Genomic DNA, 9,499 nt, shown 5'->3' on the forward strand with positions numbered 1-9,499 from the left:
TGTTTGTTTTGTGAGGTTGCAACAGTTGTAAGTGTTTAGAAACTTTCAAAAGGAAGGTTGTACTAAGTCTGAAATATGTAAGTGTGTAAAATATATAATTCCATTTAGTACCTCTGGTTAACTACTTTTTAAATGCAGCAATTTAAAAGGTGATGAGATTTTGTTTTTAAGCAAAAGCATAACATTTCAAAAATAGGCCCATTTGCAATCTATATCAACTTAGGATTCAGTCAAGATGAATTGATCATAGACTGCTATTACAAGTTAGTATAGCTGATATTGTTTGAATGTTATCTTTCAAATGAGCATTACCTCAGTGAAATTAAAGATTGTTATTGTGGAGAAGGATTTATGGACTATTTTTATGTATGGGTTTCCCTAACATATATGTATGTATGTATATATATATATGTATATATATATGTATACATATATATATATATCACTTTGTTTTTTACTGGATTAAAAGTAGAATAATTGAACAGTTGTAAGAATGAATTTGAGTAAAAGTCATGAACCACTGCCATCAAGAACCAGTATTGGTGGCTACTACTAAGAACTTAAAGCCATTGGTAGCCAAAAATCAGAACTGTGCTTCCCACAGTGAGCCCAAGACCAGCATAGAGCCTATAGTTTCCAGAGTAGAAATAAAGTTTGCCTGAACAGGCAGTTAAGTCTCAAAGCAGAGGGGAAACCGCAGCCTATGATGTATGAAAGTGTATCACGGAGTCTGTTCTCTTTTGATTTGGTTGAGGAGAACAGAGAGGGAAGACTCAAAATAGATAGTTGCTTGAGCTCAGGTAATCTCAGAGTTTGAGGTTTAGAAGGAAAATCAACACAAATAAACAAACAAAACCCAGAAAAACTCAACATGCCTATAACAAGAGTGAGTTTTGGACAAATGAAGGCATGAAAGAATAGTTGTGATAACACTGAGCCATGAACTATCTCAGCTCTGCCCTGACTGAGAACCCTGGACCCTGAAAAAAGTTCCTTAAGGGTCAGACAATGAAATCAGAAAAAACATGGCAGGCTGGATTTGCTGCTAATCTTTTCCCTAGATGGAGGAACACCATCAGACCATAGCTGACTTTTGAGTGTGATGATTCTGGGGCACTCAATTTCATTTAAAAATACTTGATGGTCTTTATCTTGCTCATTCAGATTCCTGGTCTTGGACGAGACCTTAAGGTTTCTGTTGCTTTTAAATAAATGGCTAATTTAGTTAAGGCTGGGTTTGAATGATATTTTTCCTATTCAGATTTCCTCCCTACCCCTGTTCTCTCTTAACAGTAAATTTTGCCTTCAGTAGAGTATTGTTCTCATATAATCAAATTTTATATTTTTCCTTCAAACATTTTGAAATTTCAAATCATGTGTATGATTTCACGTGTGGTAGTCTATTATAAATCTCAAAGAGGTATATGCAAGATTTAGCTAATTCACTGTTACTACTCACTTCTTTAAAAATGTTTGGGATTATTTTGTAAGTGGTGGGAAACTTCTTTGTTGGTTGTGTTTAATCTGTTTAAAGAAAAGTAGGGTGAGTTTAAATGCTCTAGGACTTGTTTTAGGGTCTGCTGGTGCGACAGATGGGGAATCCAGATGGGTACTACATACACCTTTTAAGAGGTGCTTTTAAAACCATGGTGATTTGATTGGTCTTCAAAATAAGTTTAAAATGCTATAAAAGAGATGAACAGATTAGTCCTCATTTTGTGCACAAAGGAGTATGTCTCTGGATATGTTTGCATATATGCAATCCACCCTGCTGTCTCATAGACAATATCTCTGCTACCCAAAGTCCACTATCCCTTCAGCTCCTCAAAAGTGGTAGTCTTGAACAAAATGGAAGGATCAGCTGAATATGCATGTGCCCGCAAAGAAAGCTGCGTTTTCTCAAGCTTTGTGCCACAAAAAAAGACCTTTACAACAACACCCTGAACTGTGTTTGTAAGCACAGCCTCTTTGTAAACAGATTATACCCTAGCGTTCTTTAATAAATTGAACCAAACTCTGTGAGATGAGTCATGAACTTCTGTGATAATTCTTACAAGTAAAAATTTCAAAAAAAGGGAGCGTGGTTGCATAAAATATAAAGAATTTAGGAGTTTGGAGTAGCTATAAATTTTTGCATACCTGGACTATGAACTAATCAAATATGTACTATACTGGTTGCCTCTAGTAGCATGGATGTTTGGTGCTCATTATTTGATATAGGGCTGCTTATACTGTTTTATCTCCCTGTACCTCAGTATCCACATATAACTAATGTCATTCCTAAGGTTCTTCTAAGTTATAGAAGACTATGTGGATGCTTCATTTTAACCTTGTGATTAACACTTTCCCAATTACCTTGGGAAGGGGAAAGAAAATGGAACATTGTTGTCAATCTAAACAAGTCCTCCTGCCTCTGCTTGTCAAGTGTGTGGATTATAGATATTCACAGCCCTACCTGCCTTTTTTTCTTTCCTTCATTTCCTGGTCCTTGTCTCAGTAGATTCCTCTCATCAGATATACCCAATGATTCTTAGCCTCCCCCTTACTTTCTGTTCCCTGTCTTGTTCTTTTTCCACTGAGAGTTGTTCTGGAGTCAGGACTTTAGGGAACAAGTTGTCCTCACCTATTATTCCTTGCATAACATATTGGCTGGCTTCTTTTTTCTAGAAGAAGGTTTACTGAGGTGAAAATAATATGCTTGCCTACTGGTTTTATGTGCATTGGAGATCTCTCTCTCTTTCTCTCTGTCTCTCTCTGTCTCTCTGTCTCTGTCTCTCTCTGTGTCTCTCTGTCTCTCTCTGTGTCTCTGTATCTCTCTCTGTCTCTCTCTGTCTCTCTCTCTCTCTCTCTCTCTCTCTCTCTCTCACTGTGTGTGTGTGTATGTGTGTATAGGGGCAGTATATCCATGCTATGGTGTTTATGTAAAGGTCAAATCAGAACCTTGGGTGTCTGTCCTTATCGTGCAGCCTGTTTTATGGCTGTGCCTCTTTCCCCCCTTTGTCAATGGGCTACATATAATGTGCTAGCTGGTGAGCTCCAAAGGAATTCTCCTCTCTCCACGGCCCCCCTCATCTCACTGTAGGAGTACTGAGATTACAGATATGTGCTACCTTGCCCAGATTTATGTGCATGTGGGAATTCAAACTCAAGTCCTCATACTTGTATGGCAAATGCTTTACGTACCAAAGCCATCTCCTAATCCCACCCATTGCATGTTCTTAGTCTTAGACATGTATGGACAGAAAGCCTCTAAAGGTTGTAATTGTATATAGATACCCAAGTACATATTTAAAATAAGAATAATATTCATTTTATATGCAAAAGATATTCAAGAAGAACTCAGTTTTATGTATTAAACTAAATTTTCTCATTTTAAACTTGCAATTCCCCCATGTGAAAGCTCATTTCTATGCAACTGGATATTGAAGAGTTTCACTTTTAATAAGAGACAGGAGGCAATCAAATGAACGCATTTCCCCACCAGAAATTACTGTTTTGTGCAACTATATGGAAGATAAGTTTCAGGTCCATGACAACAAAAGACATATAAGCAACTTTTGGAAATTTAAGTGAAGTGAAGTAAAATAGCTACTGAGAATTTGCTTATAAGTGTTTAATTGTCACCCCAGAAATGTCTAGGGCCAGATAAGCCTCTCAGGCATAGTGGACAGAGGATGAGATTACTAACTTATCAGCAATACTTTGTGAGCTTCTTAATGTGTCTAAGCCAAATGCTAAATAAATTTTATGTGAGATGCAAACTTGGCTACAGATACTGCAATAGGCTAAATCAATTCAGAATTTCTATTTGTAGTTCAAGGATTGTAGACTTTAAGCTTTTCTCACTATTAGAAGAAATAAAATATATCCTGACCATATAGCTGAAATGACACAAACAATTAGAGACTAATGATCTACTTAACAGTTGAAATTGTGTTTATGTGGGGTTTTGTTTTTTGTTTTTTGTTTCTTAAATAAGTGGTCTCTAGGATGGATGCTAAGTGGCTATCTGAAGACAGTAATAGCTCAGAATTGTAACTCTTCTTCTACATCAGAATTATTGTTGGAATAATAATTTTCCTCTAATTTTTTGCCATTAGTAAGTCTCTGTATATGAGGCTTACTATTCTGGAGTTTGAATATGAATGTCCTCCCTGTGCTTCATGTCTCCATGCAGAAGATAAAATTAATTTTCCAAATACCATAAAGCTGAGTAGATGTCCCAGCTTTTAAGGCAGCAGGTCAGTTGTAAGTGAAATTTGTAGTGAGAGTTAATTTATCTGTTTTATAGTTGTGTGTCCTTCTTTGACCAAAATGATTTTTGTGTCCATGGATTATTTCAACACACACACACACACACACACACACACACATATGCACACACATATACATATGTATACTCATATATACATACTGGCAAGAGTTAATGTCTGATAATCTGTGGCTATCCAATCCTTGATTTATAACCTAACCCACAGTGCTAGAGCATAACTTTGGGACTTAAACCAGCATTTCTAAAGACTTGAGATGTTTGATCCACTTAATTAATAGCTCTATTGGTTTTATTTTTCTGTATAGTTAAGAGAGTAAAATTGTAAATAATACTTATGGCTCTAGATGTCAACGATGGTTTCCCATGACTTTGCCTGTAGGTTATCAAGACATGCACATCATTCTACATTTGACTATAGAATCTCTGTTGTTGGGAAGGTGAGGTGGAATGATTTATTGCTGTGAGGTTGCATAAGAAGTTGAGAAGAAAGTGTATTTTGTTTGTTTGCTTCCTTGCTTTTTAACAGTTACATATGAAATGCTGAGTTACACATTTAAAAGCAATAGCAGAATTTATAGGAGCTAACTGTGTGCCAGGCATTAGATTTCAGGCTTGCCAGGTGGAAATTTTATATCTGTGGATAGATATTTGAGTGCCCTTTAAGGAGAAAAGAAATGTAAATATGATAGTAGAGGAATAGGCCTAAGTGTATTGTGGTTGAAACTGTTATGGCTTTGGTCCACAAGTGAAAGTAGTGAGTGAATGGGTGAAAACTGTGCTATATGAGGGCATTGGGAATTATCCCAGAAGAGTTGGTCTGGCAATCACAGAGTTACTCTGTACATAATTAAGAAATCTGGATCAATGGAGATATGCCGAGAAAAAGAAATGCTTTGGCTCTCAGCTTTGCTAGCTGGCAATCTTTAAAAATACAATTATTGTAAATAAAGTGGGTATTGTGGCACTAGATTTGGATTTCCTTAATGCAACGAGGGTTTCTAGACAAATGTGTGGGTATATCCTGTCTGGTTGAGTAGCTGTTGGTAAACAAGTTTCAGTGGGAACTGTGTAGCTATTTTATAGATTGCTAGTCAGTCTTCTTGACTCTTTTCCCTATTTTGATGTTTTCATTCCTCTGAACTACTCCCTTTGTGCACTATCTGAAATAGTTCTAGGAGATTGGGTGAGGAAACTGATTCGCAGGAGGCTGATTTTATTAAATCAATTCCATTTCCCAGGAAGCAAATTTATAGTTTTCAGTGTTAGATGGGATTATAACACCACTCTACTGATGAATGGGCATCTTGCAGTCTTCCTATGCCTTTTCCCCCAACCAAGTATCTTATTAAGACTAATACATCTACAACTGCCAGGGATTAGATAAATGACATTATCTACTGGACACAGTCCTTTGCAAGAATGTAGTCTCTAAGCTGATTAGGATTCGATGAATGTTTGTGTCCCTTTATGATTGGGAAAGCTGTTCACACAGAGACAAAATGTCGAACATCATGGGCAAAATCAACCACCATCTCCCAGAAAAGAATGAATTATGCATTCAAATATGATCTCTGATATCTTATGGTATGAGTGTGAAGTATGAAGCTGGTCACTTAAGGTGTGTGACTCTGATCCCCTCCAGTGTCTGGCCGTGTGCTTAGAGAGAACAGCAACAGATTTTGACTTCCATGACCAGTCCCTTGTATACCCCCACTTTTACCTATCCCCAAAGGAATCCACATGTGTATTCAGTTGGTTGTGGTAGTTAATTTCTCTTGTACTTTACAAATCCATGTTTCGAGTGCCTTTTGTGGCATGTCAGTATGTTTAAGAGATGGAAAAGTTTTAAACATAAACTTCCTTTCAAATTTTCGATTATTATTTGGACTTTAGTTTATAGATTGATGGCCATGACTATGGACATCCCAGATATGAGTTTTGAAAATTCACAGTGTTGGTCAAAGATTATGATAATAGATCATATAGGTAATCATTCTTTTAACAAATTGTTTTCACAGAGTGGGAATCCTGTTTGAGAGGCTTATAAAAGTAATAGACTACAGTTTTGTTTTGTTTTTTTAACTTGAGGAATATTCATGATTTTATATATCACAGTCTTTAATCTCGACATAATTTGGAAAAGAGAGGGACATGTTGAAAGCCTGGTTGAAGACCTGAAAATCCCCTTGAAATCTATATTTGGTAAACTTCAGGCTTTAGCTTGTAAAAAATCAAAATGACTTCATCTAATAGACTGTTGAAGCCAGTAAGATATTTTTAATGAATATGTTCAAAGAAATTTTTATATATGTACATGTATATATATGTATATATATAACACATATATATGCACACAAAGCACATGTTCTTTCATATATAATTACTCACCACAGAGCTAAGTTTTGACTTAGCTAAGTTCTGATTGCAAATTTAACTTTATCAATAATTAGCTTTAAAATCATCTTGACCTACAGAAGTTCTTGATGCTGTAATAATGAGTTGAGTTACATTTCTCTTCTCAAATATCTAGAGTGGGTCTGAGAATTCAGTGTTAAAATGTACATGAGTCATCTCAAGTGAAGGCTCCATGGCCTGATACTGCTACTGATGCTATGGTGTGCTTATAGACAGGAGCCTAGCATGGCTGTCCTCCAAGAAGCACAACAAGCAACTGAGACAGAGGCAAATACTTATATCTAACTAAAGGACTGAAGTCAGGGACCCCTGTGGTTGAATTAAGAAAATGCTTAAAGAAGCAGAGGAGGAAGGCAACCCCATAGGAAGACCAGCCATCTCAACTAACCAGGACCGCTGTGATCTCTCTGGCACTGAGCCACCAACCAGGCAGCATGCACTAGCTGGTCTAGGCCCAGGACACATATACAGGAGAGGATTGCCTGGTCTGGCCTGAGTGAGAGAATAATCTTGCCTAACCTGGAAAGACTTGAGGTCCCAGGGAGTGGTAAGGCCTGGGGTGGTAAGTGGATGATGTGGGTGTGGGTTGGAGTATAGGGGTAAGGGTGGGAGAACATCCTCTTGGAGACAGGGGGAGGAGGAATGGGATGAGAAACTGTCAGAGGGCAGACTGGGAGTGGGGCAATGGCTATACTGTAATAAAAAAGTAATAAGAATATCTAAAAATGTACAAGAAAGAAGCCTTATTTTACATATAAGTTTTTTGTTTATTTTTAACTTGTATTACCTCCCTCCATAGAAAAATGAAGAGACAAAGAACTGGCACAACGTAGTGTTTATCTATTGAGCTGACATAAAAGGCATTTGTAGAAAAGTGGATAAACTATATGAGAAACAGAAGGCAGATGAAAGCTAACTTAATGCAGCCTGATATACAAAATTTTCTAGCCTTGACATACTGTGTGGGTTGATAAACAGGATTCTTCCTCTGGCTTTGGAGTGAGGGAGGATGCCTTTGCAGTTGGATGTGCTTTTGTTAAGCAAAGAGAAAGTCATAGTGTCCTTCCTTCACCATTGATTTTCAAATATCCGTGGCTCATAATAATCATTATGGTTGTCAAAGGACAAAATGGCAACAAATTTAGCAGTAGATCTCATTGATTTTTATTTGCAACTCATGAATTATCTCTCACAGTATTTTGCACAGTAGAATGGTGATTTCTACATAGCCGGGAATGAAACATGTGCTTTGTAAGATGGAAACAAGCAGAAAAAGAATAGAATTGATTAATATCAGATTACCTTGTTTTTGAGGATTAAAGCAGGAAGAATGAGTGATTTGCTGACTCTGGTTGACTGGAATCTCTTGTTAAGAAAAATTAGTTTGAAGGCTCTGCTTCCTTGAAATTGTGGTCTGCAGTTGTAGCATTTAGCATAGCTGACTCTATTGTCTTTGAGTCTGATAATGGGCTTGGAGTAGGAGCTCAGTTAAAATCAAAAGGCTCTTATTAATTTCATACAATATACCAGAGTAACACATTTTGAAGTGTAACATTACAGCATCCTTCAAAAATGTCCCTAATTTTCTGTGTTAAAGAATGACACCCTAACTGATGTCAAAATAGTGACATGGACTCTTGGGATCATAGGTCTGACTAGACATCTCATAAGTTCTTATTCTGATGGACCAGATCATTTTTTATTAGATATTTTCTTTATTTACATGTCAAATGATATCTCCTTTCTGGTTTCCCCTCTGAAAAAAAGTAAAAAATAAAATAAAATAAAAATCCCTGTTCCTTCCCCTCTCCCCCTGCTCACCAACCCACTCTCGCCTACTTTGTGGTCCAGTAATTCCCCTACACTGGGGTATAGAACCTTCACAGGACCAAGGGCCTCTGATAGGACAGATCAATCCATGACAGAATGATCAAATTTTCATGCTTTTGAATGAAATCTACCAGAGCCCCATACACTTTTCTCTAATAAGACAGTCACATTTAGATTTCATGTCAGATTCTATGTGTATGCCTTATAGCTTAAATTCTACTGAGAGTCAGAGAACCCATATCAGAGGCTTGCAGAAACAAGACTAAAAAGAAGAAAATTATGAAGTAGAGCAGCTGTTATTCAATAGACAAGTCACAGGGTCTGTTGACTCTGTATAAATGACCATGCTAAATTCTGTGGCCAGTTATGGGCATGTCCCATAGATCATAAATATTTATATTTTTAAACTTAGAAAAGCTAAACCCATCTTTTAACTTCATACAATCAAGTCTTAAAATTCTTATAAAATTTTGAAATATCTTATGACCGGTGTACAAAACATGAATGTTGATAAGGTAAAGAGACATGAATTTCACCTAAAAGGAAAATACTACAATTACTGTGTAGACTTTTAGAAAAAGAAAAAAAAAGAAGGGTGAAGTAAGAGTTATTTATAAGACTGTTTTACATCCGAATATATCCTAGTCTTTTTCATTCCATAGTAGAAAAATTTAAAAACTCATATTTTATATGTCCTTAGTTACACAAGATTTAATAGTATGTATGTAGTGCAATGTCTGAATAATTCAGTTTATTAAACTGTAATTTCAGTTATTGATCTTATTGACATATTTAACATTCACTTTTAACTTAAGCCTGAATATCATAAGTCATGTACTCTACTACTGAAAGTCATACCTTTTCTTATTTTTTCTTATGTATCATTATTCTCCTATATAGACCAGGGAGTAATGAAGTAAGAAAAACATATATTTATATATATATATATATATGTATATATATATATACATATGCATGTAT

General features: G+C 36.2%; 1 protein-coding gene across 8 annotated transcripts in view; it reads left to right on the forward strand.

Moving 5' to 3' along the window:
- Cntn4 (contactin 4) overlaps positions 1-9,499 on the forward strand; it is a 975,079-nt gene that overhangs the window by 412,066 nt on the left and 553,514 nt on the right. The window lies entirely within an intron of this gene.

Source organism: Mastomys coucha, unplaced genomic scaffold, assembly GCF_008632895.1.
Source record: "Mastomys coucha isolate ucsf_1 unplaced genomic scaffold, UCSF_Mcou_1 pScaffold20, whole genome shotgun sequence".
Classification (NCBI taxonomy): Eukaryota; Metazoa; Chordata; class Mammalia; order Rodentia; family Muridae; genus Mastomys; species Mastomys coucha.